Consider the following 20,621-nt stretch of genomic DNA (forward strand, 5'->3'; position numbering starts at 1 on the left):
GATGAAGTTGAAAAAGAATCTTGGAAGACCAAAATACTTCCTAGTGAGATTGGTGGTTCGTTAAATGTAGCATAAAATCATATTATTATTATTACTGCACAATGCTCATTAGTGTACAGTGTAACTAACATATAACTTCTGGCAGATGTAGTTGATCCCACTGATTCATGCAAATCCGTGCCCCACATGCAACTTTACTATAAGGTGCAAACTGTGTCAATGCATTTAATGCGCTAAAGTTTCAGCCAACAACAGATAAGAGAATAACAGAACTAGAATTTTTCACTATATTAAGTGTATATCTGCAAATGAATTGCACATCGTTAGTGGTGTAATGATGTGCAATTTTATTTCCCATCCAGTGAACCCAGTATAATCCTCTGGTCAGAAGAACTATACTAAATTGAGCACATCTGTGAGTGCAATGTTAAGCTGTGCAGAAAATACTGAATTTTCTTCTAGTGAATGGAAAGGTGTGACACATCCAACTTACTGAAAGACAAAATGACAGACAGTTCAGCTTTACATTATCTTGAATGTAGTCTACACGTTTTGATAATATTGCCTTAAGTATGTGCCTCAGTGTGACAATAGGGTCACTGTAGAGAAGAACAATTCCTCTTTTTGCAGAGAGAAATTGAACATATCATCGTGCAAATTTAAGAATGAATCAAAACTTGATAAAATGTTTGTATTTTAGAAAATATTAGTATATAACTTTTTCATAGGCTGTGAATCATCTCCTAAATCCCTCTGCAAATCATCTTGCAATCCCCCGGGAGGTACCATCCTGCGGTCTGCTCTAGATTAATACTCAGGGATTTCTTTGGAATTGATTATTTAACTTTCTTTAGTATTACGTTTTATCTCCATCCAGCAGAATGGCTTTGCGCTGTCATAGAGGGCTTTGCCAGTGAACTGAAATCCTCAGTGCAGGTGTGGAAAGCAGAGTGGTGAAGGGGCTCCTTCACTTCTGGACTGCGCTGATAACCTTAACATTTGACCACGTATTGTGTGCAGGCAGCTGGTTCTATGAAAGCTTGTGGCAATGCTTTCCTCCAAACAGATTCGCGTTTTTTTTTTTGTTCTCGCACGACTTTGAGTTTTGAAAGGAAGAGCAAACTCTTGAAAGGGAAATAGATGGCGCACAGCTTCAATTGCTGCACAGACCTGATTAATGAGCATTTCTTATCAGCGATCTCCTTATTTTGTTGCTAGGACGGAGGAAGCTTCAGACAAATTGAACCGCTCGTTGTAAATGGTCAGTGAAGTGAATTTCTCAAGAGATACATTTTGCATACCTCCAAGGTGGGGGAGTTTGAAATTAATATTTTAAATACTCAGCAGTTTATATTTCTAAGATTCAAGTTATAACAACAGAGAGTTCTGGCACTCAGATGGCTTTATAATGAATTAGTCAAGCTTGGAAATGAAAACTTCCCCTGTCAGCTGGATGGCGGGCAAACCTGTTTGCACCGCTTCTATGTGAAGAAAAAGATGAAATGCTTGCATGCTGATTTTGTAACTAGGTTATTGGTCACTCACCCCCCTCCCCTTTTGCTTACTCACCCTGTCTCTCTTCTTCCATTTCCTCCTCAACTTCTCAGCCAATCGTTTGTTACTAATTACTGGATGACATTTATTTTTTTAAGAAGGCTATTTTTAACCCAAATAATGTGTTGGTAGAGTTTTTCTCTATTAAAAAAAGGGAACAAGATCTTGCTTTTACTGGATACAAACACAACCACTTGACTACTTCTATACTACTAAGCAAGCCCCTCCGCCCACCCCCACTCCGTCTGTCACCAATTCCTATCTTCACACTGGAACCATTTTCCAGAGCGATTTCAGGGGATAATAGCACTCACAAATCATCCGCTGGGCACCGGAGCCCATAAAACTGATGTGCCTTCACTTCAAAACAATGGAGGGGCCTTATGATGTCATAACTTTAGTAAGTGACAGCCTGGACAGGTGTTTTTTGGCCCCAGAATAAAAACCAGCTTTTTTCTTAAAAACTGAAGACTAAAAACAGATCTACATGAGAGTTTTGTACTAATAAGAGTTCCTTGGGTTTTGCTTGAAAGTAATAAATTATTCATATGGTCAGGTTAAAGGACACTATAAATCTCTGGAGTTTTTTAGAAATGTAATTGAGTCGGTCAAATATCAGTGGAACTGACACCCTGATTTGAACACATATTGGAGATTAAATTCAAAATGAATTAACTTTATTTTTCACAGGGAAAATCAGCGTTATACGCATGACACGTTGCCTCCTTTAATTAACTACCGCTGCACTTGTTGACATTCTTTGTAAAGGGTGTATGAGTTAAGCACACCCCCAGTGTGGAAAGATTCAAAAGTCACTTACATGCTAAAAAGAATTATGAATGACTGAGGAGCATGGCCTGATTGAAAATTGATCGAGTTAGCCGTGTTACACCTGGTCTCGTAGCATTTCACATCCTTCATGCACAGTGAGTTTGATGCATTTTTCAATAAGTAGCTCCGTGGCAGCACAACCTTTTCATACTTGTGTTTCTCTGTAGGGAAAAATTGTTTGGATGAAACCATGTTGCCTCCACAGATCCAAGCCATTACTTCAAAGAGACAGGGTGGGGATGATCTTTGCATGACGGATGCAGCTTTCCTAGCTGTGGGTGCTGCAGAACGAGCAGCGTCTCATATCTGGGTTTCAAGTTCCATTGCCCTGCAACTGCTACAAACAAAAAAACTAACTGAAAGTAACTCCTCCTTTTCCTTTTTTTTTTTTTTTCTTTCTTCTAAATGACATCAGAAACAGCAGTATGCGACATTACGTGATGGCAGAGCTTCAGTTCATCCTTTGTCTTTTTTTTTTTTTTTTTAAATAAATAGGACAGGGGGAATGAATGAGAGAAAGAGGGGGAGAGAAAGAAAGAAAACCAAAGGGGAGAAGAGACGGTGAGAAGGGGGGGGAAGAGAGAGAAAAAAAAAAAGAACTCCTGGGTCACCTGTATGGAGAAAAAAAAAAAACAAACAAAAAAAACAAACAGAGGAGACAGCAAACAACAAAGAGCAACATAATAATAGAGAAAACAAAGCACCATCACAATAAACTAGCTAGTCATAGATATCAATATTTACTAAATAATAAACGATATTGTGCAGCACGCAAGATAGACAGCGCACAGTGTGCTTTGAGGCAGCAGCCAAGAAAGCTTTAGTCCGCGTCTGTGAATACCCATGTGTGCATACCTGTGTGGATCAGCATGCTTGCATTCCAAAGGTTTCTCCATGTAATGATCTGCTAGGGAGTGTGGGGGGGCCACAGCCCCGTCCTCCAGGGTGTGAAGCGGGTATGGAGGAGATCAAAACTCCAGACATCCAGAGGCCCCCAGAACACAAGAGACCATGGAAGACCAACAGAGGGGCAGCCGCGCCACTGTTCCAGTAAGAGCTGAGGAGAGTCCCAGATGAGGGCTCGCCCAGCAGCCGCGGAGCAGAAGTCAGGGGGAGTTGCAGTGACGCGCCCGTGAGCTCCGCCGGCCCCCAGCTGTGCCTGAGTGACCGAGCCCCAGGCCGAGAGGCCGGGGGCACCCCACCTCCAAAGGGGCCCGAGCGAGCCCCAGGCCCCGACAAGCGGCCGCCAAGGAGTGAGCCGGTGTGTACCCGGACGCCCACCCCCAACTCCTCCTTTTCCAAGATGGATACTTGGTGTTGTTATTATCATTTTCTGGTTTACCAGACCCAGTGTCATTTTGTGGGCAGACACTGGGTCTGGTAAACCAGAAAATGAGGACCAAAAATAAGCTAATTATCCCCATACCTATAAACTATTAGATTCCAGGGTGTTTAAATTGCCAATTTAGAAATGCTCTGATTTGCTCTGACTGCACATCACTAAATGTTCTACTTGCATTTAAATGTACTATACTAGTGCTTATTAAACACATTAAAAATACAGTCTGAGTTTATAAAACAATAGGATATGTACATATAGTCACCAGCAAACTACAAAACTGCCATTTTTTTCATGATTGGATTCTAAATTTTACTCCACTGTTTAAAACAGGCTTTTAATTTACATGTGCTGCCAAATGTGGGTGATTTGCATGCAAAAAGTCCATCAGTTTACAATGGGAGCATGTAATGCAGGTCAGTACAGTTTATGTGCCCTAAACAGCTCACGTTCAGGGTATTAAACACAAGATGCCAAAGGTGAGCCCCGAGGAGCAGAACTCAAATAAATCACTGCAGCCATTGCTAAATAATCTAATGGAAGCGTGCCTGCTTTTACAAAGCCGTATGAGGTGAGAGCATTTCTTTTTATCATTGTGCGCAATTTCCACTGCAGTGTTTCCCACAGAGTGAGAATTTACATGGGATTGTGTGTAGCACAGCAACCACCAAATTTCTCACCCCTAAATTCCTGACATTCAAGCAATCAGTAGTTGGGAGAAGTGCTTACCCACACCAAGTGTGACTTAATACACCCACACACACACAGTCACACAAATAAATGACACATTTTTTTTTAATTTATTTGTGAGAGAGGATCTTTTTTTCTTTGTCATTTGGGTACATTTGCAAGCTGCATGTAGAGTGCGCTTAGAAACTGCTGTTGTGAAATAACAGTTTTCTCAGCAATGGCAATTTGTTTTCCTTACTTGCAAAGCTGTATTTATCTAACAAGTGTTGCAGCTGCATTTTTTTCCCGTCACCCCTGAGTTAGTCTGACAAAACTGATCAATTCAGATTTTTACACAGGCAGTGTAGCGTTTTTTCTTTTCTTTTCTATTATAACTAAAGTCCTTTTACCTCTGTTTTAAGTGAATCTGCAGTGATTGTGTGCTGGGCTCTGACTCAACATCACATTACTGTGCTCATGTAGACACAAAACACTGAAGCTGCTCTGCTAATGTGCCACTAAATTAGAAAGTTTACATTCAAAATTTATCATTTCTTCACCACACTTGCTTAAACCACCTTAAGGTCACTCTGCTTGTTGCTTGTCGAGTTCTACAACCAAATTGAACATTCATTTCAGTGATGTTTGAGAAACCCCTGGTTTAAAAATACACCGTAGACAGGATAAAATCCAAAAATCTGACTTTAACAGCAATACATATTATGCTTGGCTAAATAGTATTGTAACTTGCAGCCAAACCCGGTTTAGTTTTACTTAAAAGCATCACAGTGGGGCTTTACATTAGGATGTCCCTGGGGACAAACCTTTGAAATGGGCCTAATATAGTTTGAAGGTACTTAAATGGATTATACATCAGGCTACAGGAACATGGGTGGGCATAACAGACAGAGTATTGTTGGTGATGGAGGAAAGGCATGCATGGCTGCTCTGCAGGCTCCAGACAGAGTCTGACAGGAGAAACATGGGAATGGCAAACATAGGAAACTCCTTGTGCCTGCCTATGTACATCAGCCGGGGTCACTGGCACACCAATCCTCAGATGTAAATGCAGCTAAGCACAGAAGAAGACAGACAGATGCACACACCTTTCTACTAACAGAGCGCATCGCTGCCTGTCAGACCGGATCGAGGGGGTCAAGGGAGGTCACAGTAGCAAAGCCAGAGCAGTCAGACAGCTCGTCAATGCTGCTGACAACCAGATGGATGAGCCAATACTTAAGGGAGCTGCAGTTCCACTTTCCCATTTATTAACACAATGTACTACTCCAGTTGGACATGCCCCAAAAAGCTACAAGTTTTCAGCTATTTACTGCAAGTTAAAGTTATGTTAACAGCTCATTCAAATATCCCCTGGTGATAAATTTGAATTTCTGTTTTCTCATATCCATAATCTCTTGGCAAAATATCTCATCTCCCAGTTCTCAGTCAAAGCCCCAAATCTATATGTGCTGTTTACTGAGCTTGGTTGGCTCAATATGGCACATTCATTTGTCACCGCTGTGTGTCTTGGAGCAGAATCTGATCCCAGAGTCAACATTAACATGGCTTTTCTGGGGCAACAGCTTCATTATTGAGTCCCGGCATGGTGAACCGCACCATTACTGCTCTGGAGATATAGAGGCCAAACACGGAGAGCAGAGGGGAGATGGAAAGACGAGAGAAGCCGGGATATAGGATAAGCAGAATTATAAAGTAGGGAGAGGGGAATGACGGAGTGTGAGTGAAGGATGCTAGCATGAGGATGGAAGGAGAAAAGAAGTGACCAAATAAATCACCAGCCAACAGGTAATTGGACGAGCTGCACTCCTCTGTTGCATCACTGTGAAAAGTGACACCACAGTTTGAAATTAACTCCGAGGGATTTAGTTCCTTCTGGTATAATTCCAGGAATGGCTGCCATAATGAATCTTTTGGGGAGTAGGAATTATTATCCTAATTTAACTCATATTATGGCACAGCTCTCCAGTGAGTAGAGGCCCCCAACTGAGAGGCTAAAAACATTTGAAATTACCCCTGTATGACCACAACAGGACTGTCCTTGGAAGCTGAGCACTTTCAATGTTTGTCAGGTGAGCAGTTTTTATCACGTTCAAAGTGCGTCTTTGCAGTTGAGAATTAGAATATACAAAGTTAAGTGGTTTCAAGGACAAGAAGATTGAGTCAGACTCAGTATCAACATTTGCACTTCTGAACAGAAGTTGTTTAAGGGCATAATTATGCAGAACACGCACTCACATTCTCACAAAAGTGTAATTTAAAGATAGAATCGCTCTGATACAAGGTTTGGTGTTCACTTATCTACCAAAATAAATGTATTTCCCAATAAGGAGGTTTGTTTGAAAACATAAAACAGTACTGCTGAGGTGCTGTGCTGAGAAAGAATGTCAAGGTCAGATCAGTTATCTATTATGTAGATGATAATAATCAAAGCATAAACGTGCATATCCAGCTTTGAATGCAAGTGCCAACAATGGGACATTACAGGAAGCATGAAAGCAGAGGGGATGACCCATCACAAGAATCCTCAGTAGTTCTCCCATTCTTGACGTCAATGTGCTTGCTATGTTAAATATCACCAAAGCAACCTATGTTTTCTGTTATGTTGATAAGAATCAAGACACTTAGGCCTTTATTGTAACTCACTTATTTGACCTTTTATTCATACTGTACCTGATTCAATATTACCTAGATCTAATTTAAAACTGACTATATGTTAATAATTCTAATTAGGCACCTGGAGAATGGTGCTTTCCTCAAATCAATGCTATGGCCATCTGTGCTTTTAGCAAAGTGGATGACCTTTCCTGTACTTCCCCCACCAATAAACCACTAATCTCATTAGGTTTTTAGAAGACCGCAACAAGTCCTCAGTCCCCCAATGCAAAGTCAGACAGTCAGCACTAATCACCGGAGACATGTGTCGGCCCACAAAATAAAAAAAGACTGAAAAGCTGCCTTGCATAAAAAAAGACGTATGGAAAAAAAGTTTAAAGTACTTCTGAGTATTGAGGCTCGCAGTTTTAAGAGTGATCTGGAAACTGGGAACATTTTTGATCAAATAAAATCTGAACATCAAATGAGAAATGTGAAAGAACAGAAAAGAAAACGTTTAACAGGTACAGAGATAAAGAGACCCGGGACATTTCTTTCGTCATTCCCAGTCAAATAAAAACTTAAAACCCATATTTTTCAGCTTATTAAAAACAATCAACTTTTACTGATACAAGTTGGTTTTACAACTGAATTACTTGAAAGAAATTCTCTAAGATAATGAAAAACATGAAAGTTCCTGCATTAAAACTTTTCTATTAATGCATGCTTTATTGGATTTGGATACTCTGTGTATTTTGCCCTTGTTTATAAAAATAAAAAAGTTAATATGTCCCAAACTGAAGTGGAAAAGGTTTTTACCTAAAACATTCCAAGCATTGAGTTTGAGCTTTTACTACAAAGCTTGATTTTATTCAATGAAAAAACAAGAAGCAGACGCCGCTGTTACTCGTGTCCCATCTTCTATGCTAACTGCTTTCAATTATTAGGTGACTGGGGAATGAGACCTCTCTTTTTTAGCCATGTTGGAGAGTATTGATCGGACAAGGAAACTGTGTAAAATTGTAGAGAAGTGGGATGACCTTGTCTCTTGTATTTCTCTCCTGATCGACAGACAAAGTAGAGACAGCTGCGGAGATGTACCTGCATAGCAATGCTCTCCTTCAATTTGTTCAGCTGTGCAGTGTGATTAACACAGTGAATGCATTAACACCATCTTTAACTTTTGCAAAATACGTGAATTTGAATACGAAAAAAGAAACAAAGACTTAATTGGCACGAGGTCTTTGGAGAGCCACAGAAATTTGTGGAGGTAAAGGACCCTAACTGACCTGCATTTCCAATAACATCTTCAAGCCCAAACATTTCCCAACTACCTAATATGGCCAAGCTAATAATGTTAGTGATGAATGATGACTCACAGATGATTGGACAAATTAAAGGATGAACCACTAATGCAGGATGAGTCATCCAAAAAACATGCTTTTAGAGACATCCAGTGGCTCAATTTTGCACTTCACTGCGGTTATGTAACAAACCACACCCATTGGTGAGTGGCAAGTTTATTGACATGACCTACTTCACTGCAGCCAATTAAGAAAAAAAAAGCGCTAGAGGTCAAAACTATGACTGCCTTTTAGAAAAAGGTAGGAATTTGCATAGTATAATATTATTAACAATGCTAGCCAAACAATTAGCGTGGATGGCAACGAAAGATAACAACTTGGGAAATCCATTTCGTGTGACCCTAAGTTGTTTTATGATGAGGCATTTCTTTTTTTCTGCTATGACTGGTTTGTTTTTGAGAGGGCTGTCAAAAAGGGCCATCAGAGAGTGTGAACATAGGGGCGACGGGTGCCTCACACAGTGAATCTATCCTACAGTCTGTTTGTGTTCCTCTGACACAGCGTAGTCTCTGGACTCTGTCAGCAGTCCTGTTCCTGTCAAGTCAAATAACAGCATTTCAGATGGGCTTCTCACTCTGACATAGTGAGCCCACTGAATAATATGCCAGAGAGGTTAAAAATTGGTTGGAAAATGTGCTGAACTTCACCATACATCCACTGATGAATGCAAACAAGAAACCCCCCAAAATTCCACAACACCCAAGCACGCACGAGCTTGGAAAACACAAGAAGTGCCCACTTTCCTCCTCGCTGGCATTTCTTCCAAATGTCAAATCGTTCACCTGGAACAAGTTACACAGACCTTCAGGGATCCTCTTTGAGAATGTCAAACTAAACCACGAATCTGTACAAAGCTTTGGATAAAGTATAACGTCCACTGACTTCTTATAGCCAAGCCTGAGGGGAAGTGAACCATCCAGGTCTCGGATGACAGTCACACTGCACTTCATAAATGTACATATAATCTTAGCCTGTGCTTTGTCTTTTAAATAAACCAAGCATGTTTATCCTGTGGAAATATCACATGCCCCTAATTTCCGTGTTTGTGTATATTGGAATAAAAGTGAAAGTGTCCATACTCCAGTTTCCCTGGAGGCACCTCAAAAACAGAAATCTTTTCTGAGAGGAAAAAAAGTCAACATCTGCCAAATGTCATCAAACTCTGTGGTATTTACTACCATTATCTGGGCTTCATCTCACGTTTTCGTTTAAAAAGACAGTGTTGACAGAGTCAATAAATTGAACCGACTGACCACATAAAGGGGAACTACAGTTTGCAAAGCCTCCGGGCATTAAAAGAAACACAGGAAGAACCAGGTTACACCTCAGGCAATAAACAAGTCTTCACTTGCCAAATCACAGGAATAAAACAAGAGGTGACACCGGATGCAATAACATTAACAGACTACTTTTATGACTGGACTTAATAATATTAACCTGGTTAAACGATGCTCCCTTCTTGCTGTGCCAGCCACTATGCTAGCCTCTTTTCCAGTGTGGAGAGAAGAATGTTTACCTTTTGATTTGATCCACAGTATCCAGGGCCACGGCCATGTTCATCTGCTGTGTGTGTACACAGTATTGCGTCTCGTGTGAAGTCATCTGTCTCAGAGGCAGCTCTAATTCAGCTTTGATTTCACACATGGTCTTTTTCTCACAGGGAATTTGAAGACAGAATGTAATTGTTTCATACTCTTTCTGACAATTTGTAAACTGTCTGGAAACGAAATCTATTTTTTTTTCTATAGACACTGAATTGTAACACTTCAAATCCTTTAAGCTATTTCAACTAATGCTTTCTAAAATTAGTGATTTTCAAAGCTCTGAATGCAATATGTCTGGCTTTCGAAGTAAATTTTTTTTCATTGTAGACAGTTATATTTAATTGTGAAATAAGATCTATGCGTGTATGTATGCTGGATGTAGTTTCTATTTTTGTTAGGGATTTAAAATGAACAGACCTGTTAGTTACATTCCTAAAAAAAAAGCCCAGTTTATTGATAGAGTTTGTAGATCCAAAATGCAATAAGGAATATTCAAAGAGAAGACTGCTCATTGCTTTTTGTGTCATTACTGATTGCAATTCAAAGTACCCCATTAAAGTATTTTAGGTTTGTTGTTTTAATTATAATAAAGAGCCATTCTGAGTTTAAATACCTACCTTAAAAAAATTGAATTTGATTCTAAAAAAGCAAATTTGTAGCAAAAGCCACATTTTGAGTTTTCTAGCTAAATTTTTAGTCGCAGTGTTGTTACAAAACATTCTCAAAACTCCAATAAGAAAATATATGATCATATTTTAGAATTGCAAACTGAAATGAAGCTTATAGTCGTGCATGCTAATGCTAGCTAGACATGCTTACAACATCAGTGTTCACAGGTATAACAACTGCTGTGTTGTTTTCCATTATAATAAACCAATTAGCAAATTTTATCAAAACTATCACAACATCATGACAAACAGCGATGCTAAACATCATTATGTCTTCTAACGGTTACCTAGACATGAATACCTATCCAATTTCATGGCAGTCTATCCACTAACCATTCAACTTGCACCAAAGTGGTCAAGAAGCTAACAGATGGCATAATCTGTCTGTAGTAAGAACAAGAGAATGGCAGGGAAGAAATGACTGTGATTCATTATTGACGTTGAGTACATGGCGTCTCCAACTGATGATCATTCCTGTTTATCAGCTTCAGGCAGGCCAGTAATTAGGACAGCAATTCCTCCAGGAAGACAGTTTGACTTTTATTGCCTATTCAAATAGAAATCAACCGCCAGCAGCTCATTGACTCGCACTTAGCATGAATTAATGCTCAGCTACTTCTAATGGATCACACATACTGTTATATAATCTGCTGTATAAATCTACAAAACTCCCAATGGTATAATGAAGGTTATGTGCATCTGTATCTTCTGTTTGGTCATTTTACATCTTTCAAACACTAGGAGCATCGCTCCTCTGCCTCATGTCCCTAAATGATTTTAACCTGCATTTATGTCTGCTGCGAATTTTCCTTCCTATGACCAAACCTTCAAAGGCAAAACAAAGAGCTTTCTTAGACTGTAAGCTCAGCTTTCGTCCCACGAAATACCAAGCACTCCTCCTGTTGGCTAATTGCTTGTTAGTGCTCCTCGCCAACAAGAAGAAAAAGTCACGCAGGGCTACTTCAAAAACATCTGCAGCAGCACAGTGAGATATTAAGGCGCCCTGTCATGTTGGCGCCATTTACAAGAACTTGTGACACCAGCTGAAGCTGTTCCCCCTGCTGCTAAAGTTGCACTGCAAAAAGAAAAAAAAAGAAAGCAATCTAAATTCACTCCTACCTTCTTTCTTTGTTTTTGTCCACATCACAGAGCTCTCTTGGTAATGCCATTCTGTGAATAGGCCCTAATTGTGTGTAAAAGCATATGCTATAGGTCAGAGGGAAAGCTAGATTCCACCTTTTTAGTCTAATGTGTCTTACAATCTCCAGTCATAGAGGAATTTGGCCTGTGGGCAATTACAATAACGCCTCCCTGCCAAGGTCAGATGTGAGCAGACAGGAATACCAAATCTGAATGTTTTATGGAGGAAATGACAATGGCTGAGCCAGATAATAAAGCTGGTTGGAATTATCTGGTACTGAGGCTCAGAGTAATTAAGAGCAAAGAATGGCTGCCTTGCATTATTGCTGGGTGAGTGGCAAGACTGGAGAACACCTGAGGCTTTTGGAAGTGCACCACATTCAAAGGAATCTCCAGAGGTTTAGAGGGTAGTACTTACGACTGCTGCTGTCGCATTTCAACTGCTGTTCAGGTTCTGTTATTCAGGAATGCAACACAGACCAATGCTGCTAGGGTAAAAGGGCTAACGTTATGAAGATGCACCACCGGGACATTTTGCATCCAGTTTGATTTAAGATAAGATGTTGATAATGTTAATTTTTGAAAAAAGAGTAAGGACATTTTACAATGTTTGAAAAGTGTACTTTACTATTTAGTCCTCTAAAGTGTGGCCGTATCTTATTTCTATTTTCTGCCCAAAATTCAGTACTACCAATGGTGACCTGTTTTGGTCAAAAGTCCACCTGAAGAGTTTTTTTGTTGTATATATTAGTATATTTCATCAGGAGAGTGATTTATTATTTCCATATGGCTCCAGTTAATGTGTCATGGTATCAGTTATAACATAGTAAAATACATAACAAAATAAGCTAAAAGAAAATTATATTAGAACTGAACTCTACTGAAATCTATCGTGAAATTGAACATCTTTCATTTTTTTTGGTTTTGCTACCCAAGAGTAAAAACAGGCAGCTATTTTCATTTAAAAAAAAGTTGTGTACACAAACTTCAGTCGAAAGAGTTAAAAAAAATGTCCAACAATAGAAGAGTAAAATAACGCTTTATAAATGAAAATTAATGAATGAACTAAATTGTTTTCACATGCCATGTCCACGAACATGTGCTTTACAAAACAAGGGTTGGGCTCATAGTGGGTGAGGTATTCTAGACAGATATGTCCATGCTTTCCTCTTACCAGCCACCAGCTAAAGCACTTCTAAGAGGGATACCGAGGTCTTCCCACGTTAGCTGAGAGTCTTAAGCCCTTTCTTACGACAGATATGTGCTGTGGCGTCCTGCACCGATTTGTCAGGGAGTTTCTCCACTCGTTAACAAAACCATGAGGTGCTTGAAGTTTTCCAGTCCAGGAAGCAATTCAACCTTTCACAGCTTAGCTCTGTGGCTTCGGGTTTGAAAATGGTAAAACAAAAGTGGATATAATAAAATTTAGAAGGAAAAAAGTTCTTTATTAAAAAAAGAAAATAGAACCTGAAGTTCAAAAAGGGAAAAAAAGAACATAATGATGAGTCAGCTAAATTAAAGGCCAAGCTAAAATGATCTGTCCTAAGTATTCTTAAGAAATGGCCATAAAAACAAAATTCCCAGAGACTAGGCATTGAGCTGGTAAGTTGGATGCCAGCTACAGAGGATCTGTGAGATGTATTATTTAAAAATCTAAAAAGTATATCTGACATGTCAAGCCAATAAGAAACTTCAAATCAATTTTAGACTAAAAGAAAAACCATGCAACGCCTTTGAAATACAACCCTAAAGTATAATCCAACTCTTTTGAGAAATCAGGTTGTAGACATTGCTGTTTGATCTTGATCAGGCCTTGAGCTGCAACTTCCTGAGGAACTAGATAAACCAAACCAGACAGCATTGCAATAGTAATGTAAAAAGAACTCTATGCAGTCCTACGAAAAACTTACTAAACCCAATGATTCAGTATATTGTAGAAAAACCTTTAGCAGCAATGCCTTTGTTTTCTTTTAGCAGTCTCTCTGGAATTGTCCCAATCTTTACAGTGTTGTTTCAGTTCATTGATGCTTGCAGGCATTCATTCTTGCACAGCTCTCTTTAGGTCCCACCACAGTATTTCAAAAAAGGCTGGATTTTGAATGAGCCATCACAGCACCTTGATTCTTTTCTTTTACAGTCTTTCTTTTATAGATTTTCTGGTATGCTTGAGATCATGATCCTGTTGCATGACCCATTTTCAGCCAGTCTTTAGATGTGGGACAGAAAGCCTCACATTCAACTCTAGAATACTTAGAGTAATTTAATATACGGAGGTGATCATCGTTGACTCATTGGCTGCAAGTTTTCCAGGTCCTGTGGCTAAAAAGCAAGCCAAAACCATTACCCCTCCACCACCATGCCCGGCAGTATGAGGTGTTTGTGCTGATGCACTGTCTGTTATGGATAAATATCTCCACTTTTGTCTCATCTGTCGAAAGAAGTTTGTCCAAGAAGTCTTTTGTCTTTTATCCTGTCTTCCTTCTCTCACCCCAACCGGTCGCAGCAGATGGCCGCCCCTCCCTGAGCCTGGTTCTGCCGGAGGTTTCTTCCTGTTAAAAGGGAGTTTTTCCTTCCCACTGTCGCCAAAGTGCTTGCTCATAGGGGGTCATATGATTGTTGGGTTTTTCTCTGTATCTATGAAGCGCCTTGAGGCGACTTTTGTTGTGATTTGGCGCTATATAAATAAAATTGAATTGAATTGAAGTCTTACACTTTTCTTACACCTGGTTGCTAATTCCCCTCTTGATTTCTATCGATGCAGTAAGGGTGTACTTAGTTTTTTGTGCACTTAGACTGTACATGTAGATGTCTGGAAGAGCATGAAGCTTAATAGTCCCTGTTATTACATCATCAAATGTCAATGTGTATGTGTGTAGCAATATTATGTATAAATAATTATCTGTCAAAATTCATTAAATGTTATAAAGTGTTAAAAAGTTTCTGGTTTGTCAGACACATTCTGAATCGCGACATAAGAGAACAGACTACATCATAGAGAACTGCTGAACTAATTTCGTAGCATAGATTTTATAAGCAATTACAGTGAGACTGGATCCATTTGAATGTTGATGAAATACGCTGACCAACTGCTGTACGTAGTGCTTAGTCCATTGATTCCAAGTCTTTTGTTACAAATGCAATTACACTGGTTTGTTTCGTCTAACTCTCTCTGTCTGCTTGATAATGACCTTAAGGAGGAATCTCCCTCCTCTCATGCTGTCCAATCAATGCCACTTCGTGCAGTGGTTTAGAGCCACTTCATATTGCAAAGCTCTGCAGTCGCTCATCATCTGAGAAGCAGTCCAACTAAATGGTACATTGGTCATTTGTTCCACTGGCCGAATCAGCTTCAACGTATGAAAATCTGCACGCTCTGACTGAGGATATATGCATATTTAGGCTTGTGAAACGACGTTTATATATGTATGAGTCAATGACATCCTCATCCGTCACTCTTTTCATTCGCATAACCTCATATCCCTGCATATATATCTGTACTTGTATACAACATGCTCACTGTTATGTAAAACCCCTTCATCTCTTTTCATCTCTTTCAGAAAAATTCCACAGATCAGTTGAGCCCATTCTTTTGCTTCTGCTCAATTGCTTCCTTCAACACCAAGCCGATGCCACACGGACTTTCCGGCTCATCCACATGGAGCAAAAATAACATTCTAACTGCATAAAAAATTAAATAAATAAGTGTGTAATGACAACAAAAAGACAGCGATTAGAGCAGGAGCTCAGTGCAAATAGAGGACCCTACTGCGGCTGAAAGCGTGATAATTAGACATTCCTTTCTGTGTGTGCCAGATACACAGATTCACTAATGTGCACTGTGCAGCCTCTCTACAACTGAGAAGCTTATGTCCATGCAAAGAGGCACCCCACTGGCTAAATTTAACTATTTACAAAAGCAACCTTGTCTGTAACACTGTTTCCAACACTGCCAAAAGCACAGATTTAGCAATATGTGTGCAATGTGCCTTCACTGAAGGTAGCAGCGTTGACATGAGCCTCCTCCTTCAATCGCTTCGCTCTCCGTCCTTCGTGTGAATGTGACCGAGAAAGACTGATTCATTCCATTTCATTTGAGTGTACGTGCATGCATGTCTCACTGTTATGAAGCACGGTTTTGGTTAAAATCGTCATGATTTCAACGTGAAAGACATCAAACAAGAATGAGAGCTTTCATTAGCATGTTTTGTACACATCAGGAATAAAGATCACTTTTAAACACAAAAGCAAAGCAAAAGGTGATGATTCTTAAATCCCAGAAATACACTTAATCTATTAAATATTTGTCACTTTACTCTCATCTGCATCAACAACAAAGACACCAATATTCATGCAGAACTGCAGGGTGATATGTAAATCAATGCATGTCATCATTTACTACATCAGTCAAGCTCATGGACACCAGATGCTGACACTCTGTCATCTGCATATTTCATGGAATAGCAGTAGGGTTAAAGAAAAGGGTTTAAATTAAGGCAAGCTACACATCTGATCTTAGTAGACCTCAGCAAGCTTCATGAAATTATAAATAACTTAAAAAAAATCTAATAGATCAAAAATGAATAACTCACAGTTCATGTAAATCTCACCTATCAGCATCATGGTATCAGACATGGTCTTAAGTGGAAATGGACAGCAACTAGTTGCTGAAAGTTACAACGAATACTTGCTTAGAGAAAAATTTTCATTGCTACAGAACGGAAGGAACAAAGGGACACAATAAAAGCCTTGGGAACTTAAAAAGTGGTTGGAGTTGTGAAAAAGACGTGGGTAGCACAGTGAAACAGTCGCACTTTATACAGCTACAACAGTTAAGCTACACTTTACCAAGTGTACACAAATATCACCTTTTATAATGCTATTATGTAATAAATATGACTGATCCAGGTTTGGATTTGATTTTCAGTGATTATTATCTTTTGCATTTGTGTTTTTAGAGGTCCTGTGAATCTGTTGAGTGATTTTTCTACACCTAATGGAATTTATTTTTTGCCTTTAGTTGCTTTTTCCCCATAAAAACATAATAAGTAGACAACAACTTTATCTGCACATTCACATACAGCAATATTAAACATTTTCAGGAAAAAAAAATCATGTTTTTGTCTCAAGCACAAACCTGTTGACGTTTTTGATATTGGTTTCCTTTTGACTTCATCATGTTTTAAGACTTTTGCCAAATGAACACTATTCGTCACACTGAAAACTGGGCTAGTTCCCCTGTAGTGCAATTCCAAAGATGAAAACGGCGCGAAACGGATTCCACACCAAATGGAAATCCTTTTTTTCTGGCAAGAAACTAAATCAAATGTCACATTAATTAATAATGATTTTACAAGAACAAAACCAGCATCGTGTTAACGTTCCGCGTGGATAGGAGGTACTAAGGCAACACCACGTCTTTGTTGTTTACTCGTCAGTTACAGTCAGGAATCAAAACGTAATCAAGGTCAAGCCACAGCAGTTAACTGTACAACACAATGCTGAAAATATCAGATATCAGCACAGATGTTGGTGAACTGCATCAGACTAAATATTTAAGAAAAAAAGAAACGAATACGCACAAGCAAAATGTACTTAGCCTTATTATAAAGTCCTTAAAATCAAGGTAAGAGGAACACAGAGAGACCATATGTTTCCTCTTCTCTTAGTCAGAATTAGCCGCCAGTCTTGGCGAAACCTGATTTTCTCCCCACTGTAACAACTGAGGGAACCCCCCCACACACACACACACACCTGCCCCAATTCCAAGAAAACCTCTTCTCCCTCTTCTCTGGCTGTAACTTTTCAGTGAAGTTAAATGACCCTAAACTACAACCTAATCTCCAATCATCACAGCGAACCACAGGGCTCGTCCAACTGCGATGATTAATCTAGCCGAACGATACAGTAGGAGTAGAGTGCATTTTGTTGTTGTTGTTTGTTAGTTTTTGTTGGGGTTTTTTGGTCTCCTTTCCAGTCACACGACTGTGACTGCGGTTAATTTTGCTGTCGTGCAGATTAGAAAAAACAATAGATTTTGTAGCCAAACGCTGTTTGATATAAACAAATTAAAAAAAAAATCTAAATACTTGAAACAGAAACAGGTTTACCTTTGAGCCCCCCGTTCGATTTAGTGGCAAAAGCCTCTCTATCTGTCGTTAAACATGACTGGAAGATCCAATCTAGAAGTAAAACATCTCAACTATAAGACCCGTGGTTATAAAATCCGACAGAAACACGCAGTCTCAAATCTGTTCTGTTGCGTTGCGCTTTTACGCACCTCTGGTGCGGCTTCGACGCCAAATCGTCTCTTAATCTCATTGTAAAAGGTGGCGGTAGATCTCAGTGCAAATATGAAAAAAAATATGATTTTTTTTTTATTGCGATGGCTGTTGAAAACACGGGGAATGTGAACATGTGGCGAAAAAGCTTGCTGAAATCAAGAATGGTTTTATCGAATTAATGAGACGAGAGAAAACCGCTTTTGGACAATTATAGACTTTCACAGATCTGTATACATAAGCTTTCAGCACGTTGGAATTGTCAAAAGGCGAGTTTTCTCACCATTGGGAATTATTTGCGTCCTACTGCAGAAATTAGACCAGCAATTTTATCCAGACTTGAAAGAAACGATGCGGAGCGCTTTTATCCAAGTCACACTGGAGTCATTTAAGCACACGTTATGGTTCCAGTAAGTCAATTGGCTCTTCCTTTTAGAAACGATCCACAAACAGATTGCTGGAATTAGTAATGTCCGGTGAAATGAGGCTTTAACGTCTTGAATACTTGATCAAAAAAAATGCGCGCAATGGTCGCGTGATCGTTTAATACTGACAAAATTAATAAGGTATAGCGGTCCATGACTCTGAAATTGTTTCCGCTTCTGGGGTTGTCAAAAAAAGTATATCAGAACCACAAAGTTCCCCTTGCTCCATCTAAGATGCGCAAAGACACCGATGTTGGCACAGGGAGCTGTTGAAATGTCTTTGTGTTCATTGCGCATAGCTTCCAAAGCAGTAGATATTAGACGGGCTCTTTCTAGTTCGAATATAAGGTGTAAAAATATTTTTCAATAGTCACCGAGGATCGGGATGTTTTCTCTGAGCTGAATTACGTGAAACAGGAGTTATGTACTTTTGCCACTCCATGAAACCAAAACAGCGCTGAAATGTTTGAAATCAGAATAAACCCCACTCGGAGTAGCACCGTGACAATCGAGTTTCCACATATTGAATGTATATGCAGGTGTTGATGTGGCTGTGTGAGCAACCTGGCGGATATAGATATAGTCCCATACTAAAAGAAAGAAAGAAAGAAAGAAAGTCCAAGGTTCAACTCCTGACCACAACTAGTTCCTCCTTTCGGACTGTCCTTGAGCAAGACAGCTTAATAAACCCCTTTTACTGAAAGAACAAGCGCTTCTTGTCTGACAGCTTCAGATAAAATATCGAATCCTTTGGTTCCTCTCAGAAATCACAGACTATTGATCATAAAGGGGCCAATATTCAGTCAGCAGCTTACCTGCTTTTATGTTGTCATGCCGGTGGCTTCTTTTTGGTCCGCTTCATCGCATCGCTGTTGCATGTCTGAGGACATGCTTCTGAAGACGGGCTTTGGAGACAAAACGCGCTGCACAGGAGAAAGTGGAGAGGGGGTGGGGGTGCGTGAGCAAGACGGCGAGAGAAAGGGAGAGAGAGCCGTAAGAAGTAGGCTGGCTTCTCTTTGACGGTAACGACAGTCGTTATTTGCCTTTCAGATTCAGGGAAACCAGCCTGAGTTTAGTGCAGCAACACGTGATTTAAAACAGAAATCACCCGCAGCTTGAAAGAGTGCTGTTCGTCGGTACACTAATTAAACCCCATGCCAGGAGAATCACACACGCTTGCCACAGATTTTCCGCGGCAAATCAGCTCATTTAGCCCGTTAGTATATTTTTAACGACATTGGATTTTTTCTTCAGATTATATTTTAATTGGCTGGGGTGTATTAATCACTGTCATTTTGATTGAAAAGACAGAATTTTGCTCGTGGCTTTTCTCTTATATATAGTTCTTCCCATTTAAAAAAAAAAAGCCTTAGTGAGAGCTTCGCGTAGACTTTTAGATTCAGCACCAAGGAGAGCGAATATAAACGATGATAAATTTAAAAAAAAGCAAAGCTTGCTCACCTTGCGTCTGCAAAATTCAATATTTTCATCGACGTGGATTTTAGTGTACTTTTAATTAAGAAACAATCTTTAATTATTCAAGTACTTTTTGAAAAGAAATCTAAATTCAAACAAAAGAAGAACTGAATAGCTCTCAGACCTGCATCATGTATTTCTGTCTATGCATACGTGTCTTTGCAGGAAACCTGTTGATTATCTAAACACGTGGCCAACAGGACCTGCTTTGTGTCAAGTTGTATACATTGTAAGGACTTAGTTTCCCCCCTTCTCTCTCTGAAGACGGCTCTCACAGCGGAATGACTCCTTTTATCATAACTGACTGGCGCTTATCAGATTTAACCGCTTAGCACTTGTTTGAAAGCTGAATTTCTGCCTGATTTATTACAACATTACATTTTCTGAACTGGACTGCTGCTATTAAAGTCTTGGAGTGATTTGATGTTATTCAGTATTTCTCAAAAAAAAAAAAAAAAAAATCTGCCACACAGCCAAGATTTTTGGAAAAACACACAGAGGATGAGAATGTTTTACTGACATCTACTGGGGAAGTAGTTTTTAAAGTCACTCTGGTTCTGTGTTTATGTGTTTGCCTATTAACAGGTCATCTGCCCGTAAAGCTGAAGTCAGTTTCATAGACCTAAACCAACCAGCACCCTTCCCAAGATCATCCAACATGCAGGTAACACAGGTAACTCTTTCTTCTTCCTCTATGCTGAATTTGATCGAATCACCATG

General features: G+C 39.5%; 1 protein-coding gene across 2 annotated transcripts in view; it reads right to left on the reverse strand.

Moving 5' to 3' along the window:
• chrm2a (cholinergic receptor, muscarinic 2a) overlaps positions 1-19,634 on the reverse strand; it is a 91,495-nt gene extending 71,861 nt beyond the window's left edge. For both annotated transcript variants that reach the window (XM_082510751.1, XM_082510752.1), the window contains exon 1: positions 19,241-19,634. The gene's annotated coding sequence lies outside the window, so the exon portion shown is untranslated. The remainder of the gene's footprint in view (positions 1-19,240) is intronic.
• Between the last annotated feature and the right edge of the window lie 987 nt (positions 19,635-20,621).

Source organism: Aulonocara stuartgranti, assembly GCF_965226115.1.
Source record: "Aulonocara stuartgranti genome assembly, chromosome: 17".
NCBI classification, from domain to species: Eukaryota; Metazoa; Chordata; class Actinopteri; order Cichliformes; family Cichlidae; genus Aulonocara; species Aulonocara stuartgranti.